General features: G+C 36.9%; 1 long non-coding RNA gene and 1 pseudogene across 3 annotated transcripts in view; one reads left to right on the plus strand and one right to left on the minus strand.

Moving 5' to 3' along the window:
* LOC307185023 overlaps nucleotides 1–24618 on the minus strand; it is a 177380-nt gene that overhangs the window by 65860 nt on the left and 86902 nt on the right. The gene's annotated exons all lie outside the window — the stretch shown is intronic.
* Nucleotides 23610–24326, plus strand: LOC307183817 (ubiquitin carboxyl-terminal hydrolase isozyme L3-like; annotated as a pseudogene). The gene has a single exon. The product of its transcript is annotated as a ubiquitin carboxyl-terminal hydrolase isozyme L3-like (transcript).

A 24618-nucleotide genomic window follows, 5' to 3' on the forward strand; every position in this document is an offset into this window, starting at 1 on the left:
GTCTCAGGTACCCCTTTTGCTTAGCCAAGATTCAGAGAGATTTAGGGGTGTGAAGAGGAGGGAAAACCCAGGTGGACAGTCTTCCTTAACTAGCACTAATTAATTAATCTTTGCTGAGAAAAACCCCACTTCTACATAAAAGAACCCCGCAGTTCCTACAGTGTTGTTTGTTCATAGATTTTGGATTAAGTTTGGCCATTACAGACTGCAATGGGCATCCTAGGTGCCACTTTTTCCTCTCAAGATTTTTGTTTAGGGTGTGAGCATATGATTCAAAATCTAGGAATTTACTGCCATCAATAAACTTCTCAGTCTAACGTTGATGTTATTGAAGTCAGGGTAGCTTATGTTTCTGTGATTCTATCTTCACCACTCAATATTTTTTTCATCCTCAGGGTCATGTTCTAAATGTGATCTAAAATAGAGTCTTTGGCACAATGGTCAGGATCATAGTCTGTGAAGCCAGAGGGCCTAGTTTCTAATACTCACTCTACCACATACCAGCTACATAACCTTGGACACTTTATTTAACTTCTTTCTACTTCAGTTTTCTCATATGTAAAATGGGAATAATAATATCAACCTCATAGTACTATCAAGAGGAATAAATAAATTAATACATGTAGATCCTTAAATCATGCCTGGCAAGTGCTGTTAAGTTAGCTACTAGCCTGGCACGTAGTAAATGCTATATAAGTGTTAGCTGTTGCTGCTGCTAGAAGCTGTTCGACTGAATTCCACACGCTCTATTATTACTTTAAAAACAGTACACTGATCTATCATCTCAGAATTTATTCAAGTGTGCCAGATAAATGTCTGAATACGCTTACTCATCAAACCAAACATGAATTTACTCTGTAAGTTGAAGAGACGCACAGTGAAAACAACCATTTTATTTTTTTAACAGAATATTGTTTAAGTTTTAGTCACTCAATACAGAACTAAAATAGCTTATAAAAGCACTTGGCAGACGCTGGTGTTGATCAGTTTCAGAAGTAACGTGAGAACAAAATAAAATAATCATTCAATGGATTATTGATTCATTCAATAAACAATTACTATATACCTTGCCCTTAGAGAAGTTTGAAGAAGACGCAATGAAAAATAAGACCAATTTCCTACCTTTTTGGAGTTATAATCCAGTGAAGAAAACTCAGATAAGTAAATAATTTTAAGTAATGGTGCTGAGCACAATGATAGTCAAATGTGAAATGATATGGGAACATATAGAAGGAAGTGATTTGTATAAAGGCCGAGGCGAAGGGGTTGGGGGATGTGATGATGGTTTGGGGATGGTTATTGGAAGGCAAGTATTCATCCCACCCTTAACTGGGATCTCTGTGTGTAGGGAGAAAAGAAATTCATGGTATCAATATTCTTTTGCCCTCATACTTAAACTTTTTTTTCAGCTAAGCCTGTAAAAAAATATAACAAGCATGTTGATTTGACTCCAAAACACAAAGCATTCAAAGTCTTCAAGCTTAGTAGGAAAACAATAATTACACAGAGCAATATCAGTGAATTATGTTAATGTAAAATTGCAGCTAATATTATATTTTGAATCCTAGGAGAAAAAACGTCCCAAAATTTCACCTGCAAACAAACTATAGGTAGAACTTATGGAGAATCACAGGAGAAAGTTTCTCCTTGACTCTTATGTTCTCCCTGGACTAATGTGATCTGTCAGGGCTCCTCCTTGGTAATTAGTCCCATGGAAATACACAGGTTGACATTCAGCAAGACAGGAAGATAGATCATTCCTGAGAATTGTTCCCACCATAACAGTCACTCAACCCCCTTCATATAGTCATTCACAACCTCCCTGGTCAAGTGTGGAGTCAGAAAGCAGAGAGAGCATCCCAGTCTCATTCAACATTATCCAGTCATAATAGTCAACTTTCTCTTCTTCTTTAAATGAAAATCTGTAAGAAAATAACTTCAAAAACTGTAATACAACTTGAGAAATATTAAATGGGCTTTTAGAATGTGTAAATACTTCTTTAAAGTTTCTTAAACTTGACTACATGCAATACACAAAAATTAAGGTGTTTTTGATAAATAGCAAATTTCATAGTATAACTTAAAGACATAAACTACCAATAGACATAAATACTTTTTAAAAGGCTAAACTTTTTGGTCATCGTCAGGTTCTCTAACTCTGATACTTCTACACTGAGTGTGAGCTCAGGAAGTTAGGGGAAGAGAGTTCGAGGGGCTCAATCCCAGGAAATTTTGAGTAGCATCTGCGGTAATTGGCTCACTCTGACGCTAACACTGGCACTGTAGCTCAAATTACAGACATCACAATTAAACTGTTAGTCACCTGCTATAGCCAGTTAGGAAACATTATGGATGGGATCTCTCTTTGCATTATAACAACAAAAATGTAAAATACAAAGGAAGAAATTTGACAAGAAGTAGACAAGACCTAAATAAGGAAAACTATAAAGTGATATATGTTTTTAAAATAAAGATTTGAGAAACTGGAGGACCTTACCATGCTCTGAACACATTAGCTAAGGCATCACTCTTCTCTACTCCACCACCCCTATTGCTATCTAAAAGATCAGAGACAAAGAAATATCTTTGACTGAAACAAACAAATATCTTGTTTCCATGTCTGCTTATTTATTTTCTGTCTTGGAGTGCTAAAATAAGCTTGTGAAAGTCAGTTCTTTGTTTTTCATCTTTAATCATGTCTGGCACACTCATTTTAAGAACTTTTAATATATAAAGAGTTATTATATCCCAATACATAAGATAAATTTTTGCTGTAGAAAAATAGTAAAGGACATTAAGATATAAATAATAAATACAAATTGATAATAAATTTTAAAAGTTAAATTTCAATAAATAGTCAAAAACATAAATCGAAAATACGTGGGATAGCATTTTGACGTCCAGTTTTTATAAATTTGGTAATAAGTGTCAAAGGAATTTTAATTGTGTATGCCCTTTGACCCAGTAATTCTACTACTTAAGAAGGAATAGGAGATACACAAAAAAGAGTATATGTATATACGGATCCTCAGTCCAGAGTTCTCTCTAATAGAAAAATGGACAAAAGCACCTAAATATCTACCAATGAACTAATGAGTAAATAAGGTATGCTACAGCCATGTGAAGTAATGCTATGAAGAAGCCACTAAAAATTGTTTTCTCAAAGATTATGAAAAGATTTGGAGAAATACACGGAAAATTGATGACAGAAAACTCCCAAAACAATGCAATACTGCCTACACAGTATTATCTTAATTTGGAAGTATATGTTTGTGTAAATATATATTTTAAAATATTAGGGCACAAATACACCCAAATTAGCAATGACTCTCCCTGGGTGTTGCAAACTGTTTCCCTTAACATGCTTTTCTTTATACTTATAACGTTTACAGTGAAAATTACATTACTTTTATAATTTTCAAAGCCAGTTACAGTTATTTTTAATTGCCAACTGATTTATTCAAAACTTAACCCAGAACTTAGCTGTTAAGTCTACTGAGGACATATTACAAAAGGGAATATTGTCTGATATGTGTAGTCTAATTGTTTCATTGGAGAAAATTCACCCTCATACGTATTTCTACTTAGTTTTAGGTTAAGCCGTGTAATTTTATATTGTTTTCTTTCTTGTTTTTCTTTCTTTTTTTGGCACATTTGGTAGTTGACTTAATTTTTTCATAGATTAAAATGCAAGCATTTTATTAGTGTGCTTGAATAGTGTTGGCCCAATTCTCACTTTAGAAAGAAACAGTAAACTATGATCCATGAGTATGGATGGAAACTGAATGGTTAGTCACATTAGAGCTGTTACATTTCCTTAGCATAGAACCCAGATATCATAATTGTTTTAGATATTTCTGGATATTAAAATATATTTACTCTCAGATTCTTGATGATAACAAAAGCTAATCCTTGAGCATTTAGAACACAAGAAAGGCTCAGAAGAATTTATTCTCAATGTCATATATCTTTCACTATTATTAATAGTAGATGAACATGGATATTGTTTTAAATATGGATTCAATTAAGCCACACTCACATCAATGGCAAAGTTTACATATCCTTTCCATTTTAACACCTCATAAGCACTTTTACCCACCAAATTATAGACTTTCTTCCAAATCTCATGGTCAATGTCTATTCTCATTTCTGAATTTCGTATAAAAAGCAAAGTTCTTGCCACATTCACTTCACTCTACGTAGCCACACCTGAGTCACCATGGTCCTCTCAAATCCATCTATGACAGCTGCTGGGATGAATGCCAAGATTTTCTGCCATAAAATAACCCAATCTAGTAGAATCCAGATTATACTCCTAATCACACGGGGCTTGGGTTGTTCACTGAGTTTCAGATAACATATGTAAGATCATCCACTGGGTTAGAAACAATGGTGATGCAATCTGGAATGTGCTACAAAATCTTAAAAATCTTAAATATTATGCATTGAAGCCAGTAACTTTTCTCTGGACCAGACTGAGGTAACTCTCTCTCCTTGATAGAGTCTTGGGATTACCACCACAACCTTACACTCGGCTTTGACAGTCGTCTTTTCTATCACAATTTTAGGTGTCTGAATAAATAAGTTCCTGATCTGCAGATACATATATTTTTCCTTTAGTTTATCAAAACAATATCAAGGACAGATTCATTACCAAAATTTTTCCCAGAATGCTGATGGCCCAAGTCTACATATGCTGAAAGAAGTCATCCTAAATGGAAAGTGTCTTAACCGAGTCTTCTAGGAAGCAGAGGATGGGGCAAGGGTTAAGGTGTTAACATTTTTTAGGAGGTGTTAGCCCTGGCGGTGAAGGTGAGAGAAAAGGTGAAGCAAAGCAAAGAAATGTGAAACCAGTATGTTATGATGTATTGCCACACTGGTTTCTGCTTAACAAGGAGCCACAAAGACACATGGTTGGTTGCCTTGTCCTCGTGCTACCTGGCACTCAGAACTGCAAGTTTTGCAAAAAGGAAGCAAGCCTTGAGGAGTCCGTGGGGAAGAGAAAGAAAACAGAAGCAATTGATGTACCTGACTCCTTCCCTTTCCCACTGGTCAAGATTCACCTCACAGAGAGCCAGCTCCTCAAACTTCCAGGATTTTCATGTAAGTCAGAAAGTGGAGGGGAAAATAGCACAGGCAGCATGTTGATCAAGAAAGAAAATGAAAGAACATGTGCGAATCTGAAAAGCGATCTGAGATTTGTGTCTCCACAAAGACAGGGACACTGTCGTCTATGTAGTTTTCTCATGTGCACAAACTGTAAGATTTCATGTTTAAGTATTTGCATTCCAAAACTCTGAATTATTCTTCATGTTAAGCATATTAGAAAGACAGGACTTTAAGGTTTGTGGGAAGTGGAATATGAATCAACTATCAATATGTAAAAATCTCAGAAAGAAAAACTATAGATTATATCAGTAAAAATATTTTCTTTTTTCAATAAAAATGATTCAAAAATACTTTTTAAGAAACGACAGCAAATCCATCATTTTGTCTATTAAATCCTTCATCTAAAATTGTATTGTTCGTATCAAAGTATAGTTTTAAAATAAGATTTGGAACTTGTGGAATAAAATACATTGAATTTGAAATTTGATCTTCTCTGTTTGTTATACCACCATTATTAATACCATGAGTCATCATCAGGAACACTGAGGAATTGAACAACAGGCGAAAGCTTGCAGAACCGATTTGGCATGTGCTGCGGAGATAGTACAGCAACTTGCTTCCGGATATGAAGCATTTTGGTGCATATCAAATTGAGACTTCTGCTTAAATTCCAAGACAACAGGAAGGGTAACGTTTAACATCCCGATGCATGCGTAGTATTTATTTATATATACATGATACCCCTGTACCTCTACATTTACATATGAATGTATTCAGAATTTGGTTTATCTATGTATCATAATATAGAGATATATTTGGAGAAAGAGAGGAAGAGCCCAGGACAGAGAAAAGTTATCTAAACTCAAACAATATTTAAAGCCTAGGATATGACTTGGGGGAACATTAAACCATCAACAAGTGCTAACTTAATTTTAACTTTTACATATAGTCATTGTAAGGTTTTGAAAGTTTATCCTAATGTCTCTACCTGTAACTATTGTCTTTCTGGACCTAACTGAACATGTCAAAGTCCCCATGAATCTGTTCCTCTGCCCTCAGTTCTGATGGCATGCAAAATCACCCTCTAAGGATATTTCTTGAGATGTTGGTTAAAGCTTTGAAACTGGTATGAGATAGCTTGAGGAAGCATCATCCACTAAAATTCCCTCAAGCTCTCCGTAAATCCAGTTCAAATATTTAATGTTTAAGAATCCATGTATCAAGAGAAGTATCTCCATGAGGGTCTAGTGCCTATAAGAAAATTTCAGTGCAGGGACATTCTGAAGGTTTGTATCTGACCTTTCTTCAGTTTTAATCACTGAAGTCCTCGACAGCTTAATAATTTGAAGATGCTGGGTCACCATCTAACTTAATAAGGCCTGCCACAGAGACCTGGTCACCTCTGATTGCTCCCATAAGTCTTAGCACATCTGGTACACTGTCCCTGGGTGAGAAATGTTTTCCATAACACCCCTCTTGTTCACTACCCTGCATATAAATTGTTTTTATTAACCTGAGAATGATACAGCACTGTATATGTGTGTGAGCTTTTGCCATTTTCAGCTTTATCCTAAAGAGAGTTGATTGTTTTCTCCAAAATGGAATTAAACACTGTTTATCACCAATGTCTTCTTTTCTATTTTCTACCATTTTTTAATATGCGTCAAACTAGCCTTCAATTTGACATGAGATTAAAGAACTAAACATTGTAACAAGACTCTTCGAGACAATTTACAATATGCCAGAGTTGTGGGAAGAGAAGAGCCAGATAAAAACAATAGATCACTTTGAAAGATTTTCCCATTGGACAACATATCTAGATGTAAATATCTTAGGAGTATTCAATTGTATATGGAAATATATATAGTTGGATGATTGGCACATTTCTTTGCCCAGAACGATAAACAAAGTGATAGACAATCTATTCTGTTTTATATCAGTACATTTTACAAATCTAATGAAAGTCATATTTCTGCTTTCTTTGCAATTTCCCATATGGATAATAATAGCATGGAAGTTGATCCAGATGGATAAAACTACAGTTTTATAGTATGGCATTACATCTGTATCCTCCACCTTAACCTTAGTCAAGGAGGAATGTATCTCAGGGCCATTATAGTGAAGTAAAGAAAATTGAGCGTCTTGATAAAGAAAGTGGACCGACCCAAGACAACATGACTGCATTTTTATTAAGAAAAGTCTGCAGGTGGAAGTAGTTTGTGCTGGAATCCATCTTATCTTGATAAAAGCCAAAATATTTGCATACTGAAGTCATCTGCCAACCCATCACTGACATTTATCTTTTGAACAAAAACAGTGTTTAAATTCTCCTCTGATTTAATCCTATCTAACCTGAATTCGTACACAAACACCATGTTGTTCACAAAAATATAAAAAAGGAAGAGGGAGTAGCTAGATAATGTGAGAGGAGTAACTATTACTCTTGTATTCTTCCTCTCTTCAATAACATACTATAGTTCCCTCAGTCTCCCAAGAGCTTGGAGGTTTTGTTGCTGTATTTACATTTTACTACTCAGCCACCTTTCCAGAATTTCCTTTAACTTCACATCATACAATTCATCTGCAAGGGAAGTTTCATGTGACTCCAATTTAAGATACTTAGACTAAAACCTTAGTTTTATCTACTGACACGAATCTAGCTACCAGATACATCTACATGCAGATATCACCGAAATCTGCTATTCACTTTCCCTCTCTTTCCTGTCCACTGGAAGGTCTCACTGACATCCCTATCTAGACAACATTAAAATGTGACTTCTTATAGTTCTTCCCTATATCCTGTAAGATCATCTTCATCATATTTTTGCTAGCTGATCATTTAGCTATACGATCATTTGCATGTCCAATCATTTTGTTTTACGTTTTTATACAGCACTGCCCACACCTCCACATCTTGTGAAGCTATCTTTTTGTCAGGCTTTGAGGATTCCTCCCTTGGATAGTCACAGAATCTTAGGGTTCTAATTTGCGATCATAATTGTATAATGTTCAAGCCTGAAAGAGGCTCAAAGACCTATTCCGTCTCTCACATCGCAGCTAAGGGAAAATGCCGTAGGTGGCAACGACAGGATTAAAACACCAATCACTATATTTCAAGTTCACAGCTCATACTGCAACAGCTTGCGCTTACAACCCATAAGAACTGCTGCAAATTAGTCCTCTTCAAATTAGCAGTCTTAAAATTGTCAGTGCTCTCTGCACTCTTGTATTAATCAGGGTTCTCCAGAGAAACAGAATCAAGAGGGTATACATAAGATACATGTAAGAGGGTATTTATTATAGAAATTGGCTTACATGTTTATGGAGGCTGAGAAGCCCCACAATCTGCTGTCTGCGAGCTGGACAATTAGGAAAGCTGGTAGTGTCCAAGTTGGAAGCCCTGAGAACCAGGGGAGCTGATGATGTAACTCCTGGTGTAAAGGGGTTCCTTCACTATTCTAAGTTCCAGGGTCAAGAGGTCTGAGAACCAGGAGCTCCAATGTTCAAGGGCAGGAGAAAACAGACATTCCAGGTGAATTAAAGACAGAGAATTTGCCCCTCCTCTACCTTTTTGTTCTATTTGGTCCCTTAACCAATTGGATGACACCCACTCACATTGGGGAGGGGATCTTCCTTACTCAGGCTACTGATTCAAATGCTCATCTCTTCTGGAAACACTCTCACAGGCACACCCAGAAACAGTATTTTACTGGCTACCTGGGTATCCCTTAGCCTAGTCAATTTGACATATAAAATTACCCAGCCCAACTGCACACATCTTCCAGAGGATCCCAGGCCAGGTAGATGTTTACACGGTGCTTTAAAACTTGTCAGTTCCCTGCCTCATCTTTTACTCCATTATCCCTCCTTATTCTCTCAGACATACTTGCTCACTCTTACTATATCTCTTAAGTCTGCTTTTGCCTAAAAACCATCCTTTAAGCATTGTCTTGTAAGCTACCACAGCCATTTTAATTCTATCTCCTTCCATTTAAAAGGTTTCTAAGTTTCACCTCCCTTAACTTCTCAGAATAGTCACTTTCTTCATCAGTGTTGATGGTTTCATGCTTCTGATGATAAATCCACAAATATTTTTAGTACGTCCTATGAGTCAGTGACTGTGGAAACACTGAGGATATTTATCAGGCACCTCATATGCACCACTTCAGGTCATCTCTGCCTCACCTCTGTCTTGTCCCAGTGCCCATTGCATTACTGGCTCTGAGAGGGCTCTGGCCAACTTTAAGCCTGAGCCCTCTATTTCATGCTTGTGCCATCACTTCTCCCTCAACTATGGCCCACTGGAGGGGAAAGGGGGGGGGGTCCCTACAACCACATAATGAAGAAAGGAACTTGAGCCTTTTCACATATGTTGGTGGTAGCCAAAAACGGACTACCATTCCATTGTACTCCCACTTAGAACTTGTCTAAAGGACTGTGTTAGGGAAAATCTTACCAGCAGGCAGAGATAAGAGCAGTACACTGCATCATTCACTTAATATGGAGGGAGAAGTGATCTGAAGGATGGTTATACATGAACTCATGGACAGTGGGAAATTCCTTGGCTACTCAGTCATGGGCAGAAGAATGAAGCTGGAGGATTGCAGATAAGGAAGTCTTGAGTAGAGATCTACAGATGGACTTTTGGGGTAAGTGTAAAGCACGTAACTCTGTGTCTCCAGTCAATCCTCACAAGAAAAAATGTTCCCCACAGAGTAAGCCCTCAATAACCACATGGATAGGATGACTTGTCTCATAGATATCAACTGGCTTGTTTCCTCTGCTACCCCAGGGCCTAAATGAGCTTGTGCAATGCGACTATGGAAAGAGTGGACATGGTGGAAGGAATGGAAACTATGTATGGGCTCCTTCTCACAAAGCCCAGTCTAGTTACTGCCACTTCTTAATGTCTACCAGCAGCAAGATGGAGCCTGTGTGGGGCACCATTCCTTGAAGCAACCAGCAACTTGAGGGCTGATGGATTACATTGGAACTCATCTCCTTAAGGATAAACAATGTCTCCTTACCAGAATCTAAGAGATGAATTAGTCAAGATAAGATGAGAGAGATATTCCAGATGGTAGTACCAATATGAGAGAATGCCTAAAGGTAAGAGAGACGGTGGTCTGTTCCAGGAGCTGAAAATATTTTGGGTAAAAGTTCAGAGAGGTGGTAAAACATGCAGCTGAAGAGAGAAACGAGGCCAGGTGAAGAAGCCTTAAACACTCCTTCAAACCACAAAGGACTATTTGAGTCTATTATCACATTGGTAACCTGAAAGAGGTAAATCTCAGTTTGCAATGTGCCTTTAACAAAAGCCACATTAAATTTTCAAATAGCAAATGAGATTCCTGCATTTGAAGGCAGATCTGTTTCCAGCCCTCAAGGTATAAACCTCTTCTTTTGCTTGTCTTCTGTATGCCTCTCTCCATAAAAGCATTAGAGACCTGAGGAATGTACTAAATACTTGCGACTTTCATTATGAGTGTCTTCATAGAATCTCACCGTTGGAAAGTTTTTTAATGGGCATCTAGTTCAAGTTTCTTCTTGGATCTCCTATTTTTTAATCTCAAAAGTGCATTTTGTTTCTTATGAGAAATATAAAAATAAAATAAGGAAAAATAAATATCAAATTGAAGCTTTCATATAAATTGAGAGTCTGTGAAGACTGAGTTACAAGAATCTATAATTCAGAGATTGGAAACTCAAATGTCTTCGGTTGTGAGACAGGTAGAGAAAATGAGTAAAATGAAATTAGTGTACAATGGTAGAGAGGGATACAGAAATTTTTGCTAACCAGATTGAGTGTGCCTCTTTTAAAGACATTCAAATTCTTTCTTTTAAATTGAATTCTATGTCTATAGATAGGTTCACCTTGTGGTTTCTAATACATGGTACCCACCTGTATACAGTTGGTGGTTCCCAAAATTACATGATCATCAAAATCACTGGGCAATCTACTAAAACATTCAAATTTCTGGGTTCAATCTTAAGATTCTTGTTTTTCTGTGATTTGTTTTAGTTTGTTTTGGTTTTACAGCTTTTCTCTTTGGTCAGCGAAATCACTGATTTAGGTGCATTTATTCAGCAAATAGTTTACCTAATGTTTAAAATTTGTCAGCAACTGTTGTAGGTACTAGGAATATAGTAGTAAATAAGCCTGTTTTCCTAATCTCATGAAGCTTACATTCTAAGTAATGTAATAGAAATGGACATGTCTCTATTCTCAGTGACACCTTAATGAACTAAATTATGTTTACTTTATTAGCCAAGGATTAATTAAGGTTTAAATTAGTCATTTAAAGAAAAAACTATTCATCCATGAGTAAAACAAAACCATATAATCACTCTATTCTTGCACCCTTTTACTACTTCTATTATTTAGAAATAGTAATTCTACTTGATAGTCTATTTATAAAGTCAGTTCTATAACTCCAGTTTTATAAAATTATTCAGATAGAATAGCTTACATAAGTTTTACTCAATTAATATTAAATTATTCATTGACTTTTTAGTATTATTCAAAACAGGATACAAAAAACAAATTAAAAACATCTAAGAGACTAGAGTCAACTATTTTCTTTATTCTATGAACTTGACTTTAACACATATCTTCTTCCTACAGCACCTCGGCACTGTCTTCTATTTTGTCTCAATTTTTAAGGGCTGCTCATAGGAGGTAGGTCTATAATCTAGAGTACAAAATAAGGTTAGTTGTTTAAGACAAGTATTTCATGGCCTCCTACCAGAATAGAATCTTCCTCAAGAATCTTGCATTTTCTTCTTTTGAGTCACATCAAATAGTTTCTCCACTTCCACCCACCCTGGTCTCATCCACTGGGTGGTCAGCATACAGTCTACTTAACAACAGCTGGGGGAAAACAACCACCCTGAATAACCTCCATTTTGATATAAAAATTACAACTCCCAAGAGCCATAAAGCACTGTGGTCCTGACTTGCTGACCTCGGCCAACTGTTGTGGCCACTCACAAATGAACTCAGTAAGGAAATTAGAAAAACTCTGGAATGTGTTTTTTTGGCCAGAATAAACTCAATCTAGAGAGAGGAAAAGAGATTCTCCATTTTATTCTTCAGGGTAATGTCTATCACAGGGGAGGCCTAATGAACTCTCAAACACACCAAGATTTTTTTTTTTTTTTGGCTACACATCCATTTCAGGTGGACCCTCCTTTACCCAGGGTTCTTTGTGGGCAAGCAGCTGCACTGTGAAATTACTTTGGTAGTTAAACAAAAATAAAATATTTTCCCTTTTGAAGTGGTTAAAACAAGATTCTTCAGCTATCACAGAAGGAACCATGTAGCATGAGCTAGAAATATTATCTTATTAGACTAGTTCTTTCTTCTCAACTATTTCGTTCATTTGGACATTTTATTCAGTACTTACTAGGTGAAAGATACTAAGTAAAGTGCTTCATTTGTTTGTCTGACGTAGAAAAACAAAATCCGTTGCTAGCTGAGTAATTTACAGTGATTGCATTATCATCAAGCTTCTTCTAGATGACTGAATTTTTATTTAGGGCAGAGGACTTGTTGGATACATTCAAATGCATAATATACTTAAAAACAGGGTACTGTATAATCACATATGGGAGGAAAAAAGGTCTAGTGTTGCCAGAGTTAATAGCTCATACATTTCATGGAACAAGTTTGCTTTTGGATATGGCTGAAGCATAATAATTCCTAATGATTTTTCTTTCAAATCTTTCTTGTAAGCATACATCTGCTCCTTTTGAGATTTAATTGTAGATGCTGCCTATGTTGGCCAAAGGGAAAATATCTGTGTTCCCTTCACAACACCTCTCAGTTTGCATTTAATCAAAGGCCTGACTTCATTTGATCTCAGTTCCTCATCGCTATTTTTCACACTTCACCTTAGAGGCAATGGGGTTACCAAATAGAAGCATTGCTTCTGGAGTGATGGTGAGGGGCAAATTTCATTGCAAAGTTGAGCAAAGTGTTGGACTGGTGTGCTCATCATCCTTATTGAATTCTTTGCCAAGGAAATCCAATCCATGATAAATAGACAAATGTCTGAAATCATTGTGGCTCAGTCTCTGATGAGGCAGCTGCCTCCATGCTGTGTTCGTTGTTCCGGGATATTGTAAATACTAATATTTTATAAGCTCTGGAGCAGTTGAGAAATGAATCTCATAAACATAATTCAGTATTTCCAAGTTTTCAGAAACACACAGCCTGAAAGAATCTCACTCTTGGTCAGCCTGTGGGTTTGGACGTCAGCTCCGGGAGCTGTGATGGGCAGAGGAAATTTGGGATATGCAAAGTCTCAACTGCTGCCTTTCAGAAAGATAGGAAGTTTGAGTGTAATGACCATATATAATTTCTAGTGGTTTAAAATGATAGATTAGAAAAGAATGCCTGCATTTAAAATTTATAAAAAGTGTTGTAGCACAAATTAATAAAACCAGCTTGAAAAGATAGGTTTAAAAAAGCCACAGTGTTGCTTACTAAAAAGGCACCATAATTATTTATTTTCTTTTCCAGCAGAAACAAAGGATGTTATATCGTATCGCATGCAAAGCATCAACTGAGGGTATTCTGTTAAAACACTAAACTAATTAAGTCACACTCTTTTTGAATTCTCACTCTCCGGCAAATTTTTGGATCTAACCTATATCTGCGGCCCCTTTCTTCCTTATGTGCTTATTTCTATATTCACAGAACCAAGCCTCCTTGCTCTTTCTCAATTCTTTTCTTCTCTCTCATAACTAACTGTGTCTTCTTTGAAGGTGGTGACTCTTCTGCCCACTAACCACTTAGGTTTGCTTTGCAGAGAAGCACCTCTCCATGTAGTATGTGTATCATTCTAGAAGTGCAACAAAAAATAAAGATAACGACTCCCTTTATATACTGGAGATAGCTTAGTGGATATGCAGACAAATGGATAAGGACTGAAATAACACCTACATCTTAAATCACTACAACCAATAAAAACATATTGATTAATACATGGCTAAAACACTGTGTAAGAGTAATAAAGTAGATGAAAATATTTTGTAAATTATATAGCACTATACACACATTACTGTGATTGTTTTCCCTTTAAGACACTGCACTGAGAGTGAATTAAATAAGATGCCAATTGCCTATCAAAAACGTAGCCTTAATTAGAGTTGGGAACCCCCCTCTTTGTATTAAAGGGCAATAATGATGGAAAGACCTGCTACATGTGGGATCTTTTCTTTATCCTAAGTCGGTGATGCTATTTGGGTAACAACTGATGAAAGGACTAGGGTGCCAACCAATTTGCAGTTAAGTGGCTAATTAAGACCCAAAGCAAAGCTGCCAGGAGGTTGGGTCTTCTAGCTTTAAAGTGACACATAAAACCAATTAGAATGGAGCTGGCTTTGCTAGGACATATTTAAATTTGGACACAAGTTTGGGCCAGTTATTACTTTATGTTAATATATTCTCTCATAAGACAGCATCAGAGAGAAAAGGGAATCATTTAGGACATAAGAAATAAATTACTTGGATTCACTGAATTTCAGATGCGAATAAAAAGCAAAACTATAAAACCCATTTCTATGTTTGCAGTCCTAACAGGGGTAGTAGAGTAATTAGATTTCCTAGTCTCAGAGGAAAAGAGAATAGTACACGAAGCATACTGTTATCCAAGAGGAGAAAAATCTCTTAATTCTTGCACGTGTTGTCACCTGTCTGTCATATTGTCTGAGTGTGACACCTAGCCCAGAATGGCAAGATTTTTAGAATTGTTATATTTCAACTTGGGACAATCCAGTGTTCCATTTAAATATAGCTGCTCTAATAGCAGAGGGGGAAAGACAGATTATTTCTGGGTGTAGAGAGAAGGTTTGAAGTTGAGGAAAAGTAAAGAGGATTGGAGAAGATGGAAATTATAACACAAATTATCCACGTGGAAGGGAATACTGGTTGGGGGAGAGTAGACAACTTTTAAAATCATAGCGCCAGAGGCATCTGAGAGTTGTGGGAAAGCACAGTCCATTTATACCTTGCTCTTGTGATTTATGATGTCACCATTAAACCCCTTGATGGCATTATATCCTTGTAATTCGCAGTTGCCTAGCATTTTTTCTATATACAACTCAATAACTCATTGTGTAGCTACTTCACACACACATAAACACACACATTAGTGTGAATGTGTGTGTGCTGAATCTGTCATCAGTGGAAACCATGATTTTTGATGTAATAATAAGTTAGGTTAATAAAAGGCAAGAAATCACGGGTTGGATGTGTAGTCACTGTAATACCAGCTTTGTCATGAGGCAACGCAAGGAGACAGCACTGCATGTTACTATAAACAGATATCATTTAGATGGTGTATATATTCTTTTTAAGAATTAAAGAAGCAAAATTGCTTGCAGGGTCAGCCAAAAGTCGTTATTAAAGGAAATATGTGAGATTGCACGAAGATAAAGAAGGAAATATATTCAATTCACCTCAACATTGTAGTAATAGGATTAGAAAATAACAGGATTAGAAATATTAAACCTTCAGGGCTAAATTCTGCTGCCCCCGGAGATGTGTGGTTGGATCTCCTCCCTGCCCAGGGAATTTCTGTTTCCTTCCAGAGAGCCTGGTCCCGGCCAGTAATTGTGACACCATAAACCTGGGAAAGAGAAGGTTTTGGAACCTTTGCTTTAAGACTATAATACAACTAGTCATTAGCATTTCTGTGGGGGTGAGAGGTTCAACATCTCTTAAGTTAGCTTTTAAACTGACTTCTGTAATTATTCTCCAATGGAAACATGAATGCCAGCGACTTTCTGGAGAGTTATTTTTATTTCTATTTGACTATTTTAGCTGCAATGCTGGATATACACTGCTGGATCTCTGAGAATGTTGTTCTAAAATGCTATATTTATAAAATGACCAAAGAACACATGCTGCCTGGATTAAATTTATCCCAAGATGAGAGGTTTTATCTCTAATCATCTGCTTGTTGACTAATCTGGGTGCTTCTTGTGCAGGTTTGATAGTTGAAATGTAACAGGCTAAAGTAATGCAGATCCTAAAGGGGTATCCCTTTGTCTCTGCCTCTGCCTTCCTGAAACCTGGAGATAATGAACGCTGCTGCTTTAAATTCATCATGCCATAGAGTAACATTCTCATTGAATGACACTGCTAGTTTGATACAAGAAAAAGTGGGGTGCTCTCTTTAAAGGCGTGTAATATATAAGATCACAAAATGATTTCGCTTCTCAGGAAAATATTTTTAAAATACATAGGATGGCTTTTCCACAATGTGTTTAAAGCCCACATGAAGTATAATTCTGGAGTATTTGTTTCTATGGAATTGTATTCTCAGCTATTCCGTGGTCCATGTCACATTATAATGTTATTATTTTCACATGAGTCTCATATATTAGACTGTGAACTCCTTGACCAAAGGGACCTGTACTTGCCATGCTTATATTCTCACCAGACTTTCACACAATTCCAGGCACATTACAAGCATTCACTAAGTATACCTTAAGAAAGATTGACTATTCTGTGTTTAAGACACTTAATGGTGAGCAATATACCCCTGTTACCTGCAGTAACTTCTTCCAGGGGCTGCCTTTCTTTGCTTTAGGGTTTAGTTAGAAAAGTCTAAATTGGGATTAGATCCTGTGTCTTACAGATCTGCCTTCCATGAACTGAGGAAATCAGTAAGAAGGATATTCATAACAAGTTCAATATCCCAGCCTCTCTCTTCGGAAGCTTTTAATGCCGCCAAAGAAAAATTAATGAATGAGAAACTCTTAAGAAAGAGAGTTTGGGAGTGAGCACACAATCATTTGCCTTTCTGCTGTGCTATACTAGGGCCTATCAAAAATTGTAAGCAGCTTTACTGCTGGCTACATTTTCTCCCATGGGTTATTTCCTTTTCTATTAAGTAATTCCTTAATGCCCAGGGAGTTAAACATTCTGTTGAAAAGAGAGTTCTTAGCATCTTCTATGATTCAAAGCCTTACTGCAAAGTTTTTCTTGATCTTGTAATTTTAAAGTGCTACCGGTATAGTTAAATGTCTCTCTCATGATATATTTATTTTAGTGATATTTTTAAGGTTATGCACGTTTGAAGACAGATGTTGTGTAATAAGAATCTTACTCTGAAGCATTTTCTACCTCATTTTGCTGTTATCTAAAACCTTTTAGAAGCCAGCTACACATTTGGCCTTTTTTTCTTTTTTTTAATTTATTTTTGGCTGCATTGGGTCTTCGTTGCTGCACGCGGGCTTTCTCTAGCTGCGTCGAGTGGGGGCTGCTCTTCGTTGAGGTGCGCAGACTTCTCCTTGAGGTGGCTTCTCTTGTTGCAGAGCACAGGCTCTTGGCGCGTCGACTTCAGCAGTTGCAGCACACAGGCTCAGTAGTTTTGGCTCATGGGCTCTAGAGCACAGGCTCAGTAGTTGTGGCACACGGGGCTTAGCTGCTCCGCGGCATGTGGGATCTGCCGGGACCTAGGGCTCGAACCCGTGTCCCCTGCATTGGCAGGCATATTCTCAACCACTGCGCCACCACGGAAGCCCTGGCCTTTTCTAATTCTTATCCCAATACAAAAATCAGAGTAGTAGCTAAAGAAAAAGGGAAAATCAAAGATATTTTCATTTCTATTTTGTTTTGTTTTCCCCTGGGGCTGATGAAAGCATCACCTCTGCAATTTCCAGCCAACATTTTAGAGGTGCATGAGAATGTCCACCAAAAAAGGAAATTCTTTTAAACACATTTTGTGAATGTATTTAGCGTTTCTTCCCTAATGAAAAGCATGCATTGCATTTATTGTCAAAGGTGGAAAATTTTATTTTCTTGATTTTTAAATGGAGATATGATTCAATTATAAATAGTCTTCTCTTGAAATTAGCACATCAGCAGAGAGAACTTATTTATTTGCCAATTTTCCCCTCTCCTGCTTTTGATAAAAATTGTAGACTACGGTCTTTGAATTTTTGTTGTTTCCAATGGTCCAATGTCTTATTGGCCTTGCTCAGGGTAGGAGCAGTTTTGGAAATGATATGTTGCTCTTCAGTATCATAGTGATGTATTATCTAAGAGCTGACATGGTTTTAGCAGTTTGGCATTTTAAAGGGACTTGCCAGAATGGATACAGCATACTGAGGTGTGAGAGTGTGTGTGTGTGTGTGTGTGTGTGTGTGTGCATGCACACATGTGAGTGTAATCCTCAAGTGAAGAGACATCTATTCTGGTATTAGCCGTGTACTTGGGCCCATCTACAGTTTGATTGTACATCGGTTATGATGTGTTTCTTTCTAACAGGAAGGATACCGATCTTGATGAATAGCTAAAAGGTAAGATCATTCTTAAAGGTGTGAGTGGTTAATAATGGCTATGCACAGATTTTTCCTAAGAGTGTAAATAAAATATATCATTCACTTGAAGGGCAGGAGTTTGGCACAGTGATTCACAGTGCATTTAAAAGCATAAAAAGTCAAACCCAGGGTCTCTTCTAAGCATGTCGAAGAGGAAGCTGGTTTAACCATTTGAAATATCTGAGTAAATGTTGAAATATCTGAGTGGATGTAGAGAAATCATATGCCTTATGGAATACTGAAGATGGAACTAATATTATTAATTGCCACCAATTAAACACAATCAAAATTTTCTCCTTTAGTAGCTAACAAGTAATAGTATGACGGAGATAAGTGGATAAAAAAGATGGTGTTTGTGTACTATGGCATTTGGACTATACATTTCAATCCAACTAAGATTTACTACATAACCTTTAGATTAGCGGTTCCTGTGGGAAGTTGCTGTGTTAGCATAAATCGTGGCTTTGACATGGTCAGTATTCATACCAAAGTACATAGGGCCCTATTAAATTGTTAACTAGAGCAACAAGACTGACAAAACTTGAAGACAGAAGAATTATTCTAGTGGTAGTATCAAAGGACAGTAACAAGCAACCTATATAGTTGGTCTTTGTTAATTTCTTGCCAATGGTCTAGAGCTCATGACATTTTCACAATGCATACGACAACGACCTTCTTGGTGATACACTACCTGTCATGCTCTCCTATGGTCTAGCATCACAGGGATTGTGCATGTCACAGAAAGAAAGAGTCTCAACCCTGGGGTCAGGGTGGGGTTCACCATTTCTTCCATAAGTCCCAGTTAAATGGAGGATCATGAGTTATGTCTTTCTAGTGAAGGTGGAAAAACAAGTGACTGTCATCATAAACTATGTAAAAAGAAATGTTGGTGACTGTCTAGGATCAAATGCCTATATCCACTGGAGACAAAAACAAGATTCATCATTTATACATATATATAATCTTAAGACATATATATATAATCTTAAGAATAAAGATTTACAAGTCACTGAATTTTTAAAAGACTTTATTGACTTAATGTCTTATAAAAGATGCCATGAATATCATTTTCCTCATTTCATGACTCTCCGTGTGAGGACAGAGGGCATACATCCTGGGTATGAGAGAAGGCACAGTGGCATTCTCTCCCTGCTGTTATCATGGCCCTTTTCCCTGTGTTCTTCAGCTGCCCATGTTCCCTGCAAGTCAGGGCTCGTGTAAACAAGCCAAGAAGGAGGCCTATTGATGGATGGAGATCTGACAAATACACTGACACCATCCGAAGCACCACTTTTGAACATGAAGGGCAAAAACGTAGGAAAGATCAAAGAATCATGTCACAGGTGAGACTTCACTCTACCAAAGTGTTCATAGGATTTTTGGAATCTAAACTCCCTTTGAGAAACTCTAAGGTAACGATACGCTTTTACTGACTTGAATACAGCATCGTATGCAGCCCTCCCCACTCCTCTATACTGTCTCTCTTAAAATACACAATTTGAGAATCTTCTGCCTCTGCGTGTGTGGGCGCCAATATGTGTGGACATTATAGGTGTGTAGATCTTCTGAATACCTTGGGCTTCCTGGGGTAGTAGGATTTAAAATTGGTCCAGTTCTACTAAATAATACACGCCAGGATTTGGGAATCTTTGAATAAACACGGAACATGTTTCTCATAACACATATTCAAACACAGAAATCAAAGGTGTGTCTCCAGAATAGAAATATTTAAATGATTGTCTCCATGTGGTAAACATTCTAGTGAAACACTATCATGTGTTGTACTAAGTTCTAACTCCAAGTTGTATGTTTCAGGGTAAGTAAAAATGAAAGCATCAAGTGGCTCAGAGAAATCAGGACTGGGAGGGTGATGCTTGGGGGGTGGATAACTGTAGATGTACTAAAAGATACAGTAGTATATCACTCTCCAAATTTCCTTTTTAGGATGTATCTATTTGGGGATTTCATAAAGATACATTTATACTTTTGTTCACCTAATTTTAATGAGAACACCCTAATCTGAAAAACAAATACTATTTTAATATAATGTGAGTCATATGCAAATAATCACATTGTGGTTTATGGGTAAGTGAAATATACTAACCTACCGTCAGGCAGACAATTAAACAACTATGTTTGTTTAATTGAACCTTTGAACCTTTCCCAACAAGTGTGGATTTTTTTTCTCTTGACTTTGCCTCTAGAAGGTGAGGGTGAACAAATCATTTCCACTGTCTCTCCTGTCTGCTACATGGCCATGGGAGTGAAGGAATCTATCTTAGTTTTCCTCCTCCTCTCCTGTTGCCTATCAGGATCCTTCCCAAGCTTCACTTTTCCCTGGCCTTTAAAGAAATCTTCAGGGAGCAAGTGGATGCCACTAACCACACAGTGAGTCCAGAGAAGGCCATGACTTCTTATTCTCACACTGGTTGTTGTCATGGCCAAATGGCAAAATGACACATAGAGTAAGAGTGAGATGACAACCAGATCACATCCATATCTGAAACGTAAGGGAGATGAAATAACTGAAGTGCTAAGACACATGGCCATACTTACTTTGGATTTCCCCAAAGGGTACAGTCTCTAAAATCTATCCCTGATTTCATCCCTTCTGTGATGACACAGAGATTCTGTCATGTATTTTTTTTTTCTGTTTTTATCTTTTTCTGACCATCATCACCTCTGTCCTCTCCAACTCAACTCCTCAGGAACTGGAAAGACCCCAGGTTTGCTTGGGCAAAAAACTTTCTACGCAGAGGTCCCCGCCTATGGAGTCACTAGTGATTTCAAGATCTAAAACATGATTATTATTTTCTTGTTTTATTTCCTTGTACTCTTCCATTCTTCCTTAATCATCATAGAACCATTTGCAGATTATCGCTCATTTAAGAGCCACCTAGCTCCATAACTTAGCAAATCAAGGAGTTGCTCACCAAATGACCAGCAAAGAGACAATCTGGTAGAACAGTAATATAAGGAATGAGTGTCTTTCCACTAGAATCTGCCCAGTTCTGGTCATCAGTACATTATATTGTACAAGGGGGGAAGCTATTCTTTATTGGAGTTGCAATTAGCTCTTCTATCCAGAATGTAGTCACACTTTAATTTTAATTGTTTGTTTTAAATGTGTTCTGCTTGACTCCTTTGACTAAAAATATACACCATCAAACCAAACAGGTGTTTTAGTGAGAAAGGTATTTACAGAACAATGCAGGTGAGGTATTCCCAGATTGATTGGATGCAGTTTTAATGACACAATCATCCACAAGTGTGGCTAACCCCTACCACATTCCAATGACTTATGTATCAACACCACAGAGTATAGGAAGATTCTCCCCCATTTAAAATAATTTGCAGTGACTATTTGAAATCACTAAGAAGAAGGAAAAGGAGGAGGTGGAGAGAAAAAAGAGGGAGGAGAAGAAGAAGAGAACTACTCCAATGAAAAATAATAAAATCACAGGAATACATTCTAATGATGCTACATTCTGCATCAGTTATATTTAGTCCCTTCTACCTCCAACTCACAACCCTCCTTTGGTGTTACCATGTTTAATAGACTTTTCAGTAAGTTCCAAAGAATCCATTAGGTATTAAAATTCCAGAAACATTATTTGCTGGAGACCAAGTGTACACAGATAATATGTTCAGCATCTGAATGTTACAGAAAACTTCTCCAAAATGGCCCATATGTTCTTGGAGAAAAAGCAGCAGTCCTGACAGTGAACCATGAAATATTCTGGAGGCAAATGGCAGAGTGCCAGTGTCTTAAGGGACGGCATTTTCCACTTTAAATAACAGACAAAATAATGCTTTAAAATGTTCTTGGTGATGCATGATTCAGTAAACCCTTCAAGGCGTTGTAAGAAAAACCTTTTCTTCTTAAGACTGATGTTGGAAAGAATCAGACAAAAATTAAGAATTGCTCTGCCAGGCAGCATAAAGAATCAATGGGGGTCTTTCTGAAATTCAGGAAATTCAATGAATCGATAGACTGTTAGGAACCAGGCCACACATGCTGAAAGTGATTCTTTATAAGGACTAGATACAGAGATAACACAAGGCTCTTCAGAAAACCCTGAGCACAAGCATGCATTAAAAGAAGCTAAATTGTGTACTAGCAGGAAATGAAAACAGCTTATTTTTTAACAGGCATCTGCAAATGGGGACATTTGGCAAGGGTAAACCAATGCTTAATTGAAAGATAAGCAATTTACAGGTAAACATCAAAATGTATTTTTTCATTTCTCATTTGATTTTTGTCATTTCTAGTTCACTTACCCTGTCTCTAAAAATGGCAAAATCTCTGTCATTAAATAATTTGGATTTAATTGACATTCCCCAAGGCAAGCAAGCTGGAAGTATAATAATTCCTTTGAAAGCAAACACTCTTTGATGACTACAAGCATCAAGTATGATCAGAGAATTCTTATTGGTCACTTTACAAGGGTCTATCCATCTTTATGTGGCCTATGACACCAAAATTAAAATGTATAAAGTGGTTCCTTAAAAATTATAAATAGTCAGTGGGGCAGCTGGGTACCTAAAAAAGATTCTTTTCATTATTATGGAAGAAACACTAGACTAAACCACTTACTCTATCCATGGTTTTATTTTAAATAATTTAATTTACCATTAAGACATGAAATTTACCCAAGTGAAATCATCACAATTTCTTATGTTTTCTTTCAGAAAAGAAAAGTTTTTTTAAAAGGGAAGTGAAAGAAACCAAGGAAACTTTTAAAAATTTCATAAGCAAATTGAAAAATTAATTATAATAAGAAATTGATCTTAAATTTAGAGTTATTACTACTAAGTTTTCAGTTTACTGGCATTATCATAGTGTTCATTCATTGACAATTAAGCCAGGATCAGAAAACATATAGGTTTTGAATCCATTAGATAATAATACTGTAGACTATGATTTCTCCTTGTGGTGGGATTTTAACTGTGTCTAAATAATCTGGGGGAAAAGACTCTCTTAAAGTATTTAGGACACATAAAATTTAAAATCTAACACTTGCAGTAAAATTAAGTATTAGTTAAGGTAATAATGGGACAATTACACAAAAAATGTTGCACTTTCTATAGCGGATGCTGGCACAGGAACAAGATCAATGCATGTTCTCCATTCATTTGAACATTTAAAATATGTCTAGAGAGCTGGAGAGGGGCCAGGCAGAGCGGCCATGGAGGGTCAGCGCTGGCTGCCGCTGGAGGCCAATTCCGAGGTCACCAACCAGTTTCTCAAACAATTAGGTCTACATCCTAACTGGCAGTTTGTTGATGTATATGGAATGGATGCTGAACTCCTTAGCATGGTACCAAGACCTGTGTGTGCAGTGTTGCTTCTCTTCCCTATTACAGAAAAGTATGAAGTATTCAGAACAGAAGAAGAGGAAAAAATAAAATCTCAGGGACAACATATTACATCATCAGTATATTTCATGAGGTGAACGATCAGCAGGGCCTGTGGAACAACTGGACTGATCCATGCTATTGCCAACAATAAAGACAAGATGCACTTTGAATCTGGATCGACCTTGAAAAAATTCCTGGAGGAGTCTGCATCACTGAGCCCTGAAGAACGAGCCATATACCTGGGGAACTATGACTCCATTCGAGTTACTCATGAGACCAGTGACCATGAAGGTCAGACTGAGGCACAAAATATAGATGAAAAAGTAGATCTTCGTTTTATTGCATTAGTTCATGTAGATGGGCATCTCTATGAATTAGATGGATGGCAACCATTTCCAATTAACCATGGGGAAACTAGTGATGAAACTTTATTAGAGGATGCCATAGAAGTTTTCAAGAAGTTTATGGAATGTGACCCTGATGAACGGAGATTCAATGCCATTGCTATTTCTGCAGCATAGCTTGTCCAGAATGGAAACACCAAATACTGTATTATTTGCAACAAAGTTAAATTTCTTCTGTCATACACTAATTCAAAAATTTTGATATTTTTCATTAACTTGACTGAACTTTATGTGAACTAAAAAATAAATAAATTATGTAGCACGTAGCACCCAGTGGGTGATCAATTTAGAATGTCTGAATTATATCTCTATAAATAATTACATTTGAAATATATTACAAAATCCATGAGCCCATATGAGGCAGAAATGAAGACTTAGAACAATGGGTAGAGAAGAAGTAGTTACATAT

Source organism: Stenella coeruleoalba, assembly GCF_951394435.1.
Source record: "Stenella coeruleoalba genome assembly, chromosome: 3".
Taxonomy (NCBI): Eukaryota; Metazoa; Chordata; class Mammalia; order Artiodactyla; family Delphinidae; genus Stenella; species Stenella coeruleoalba.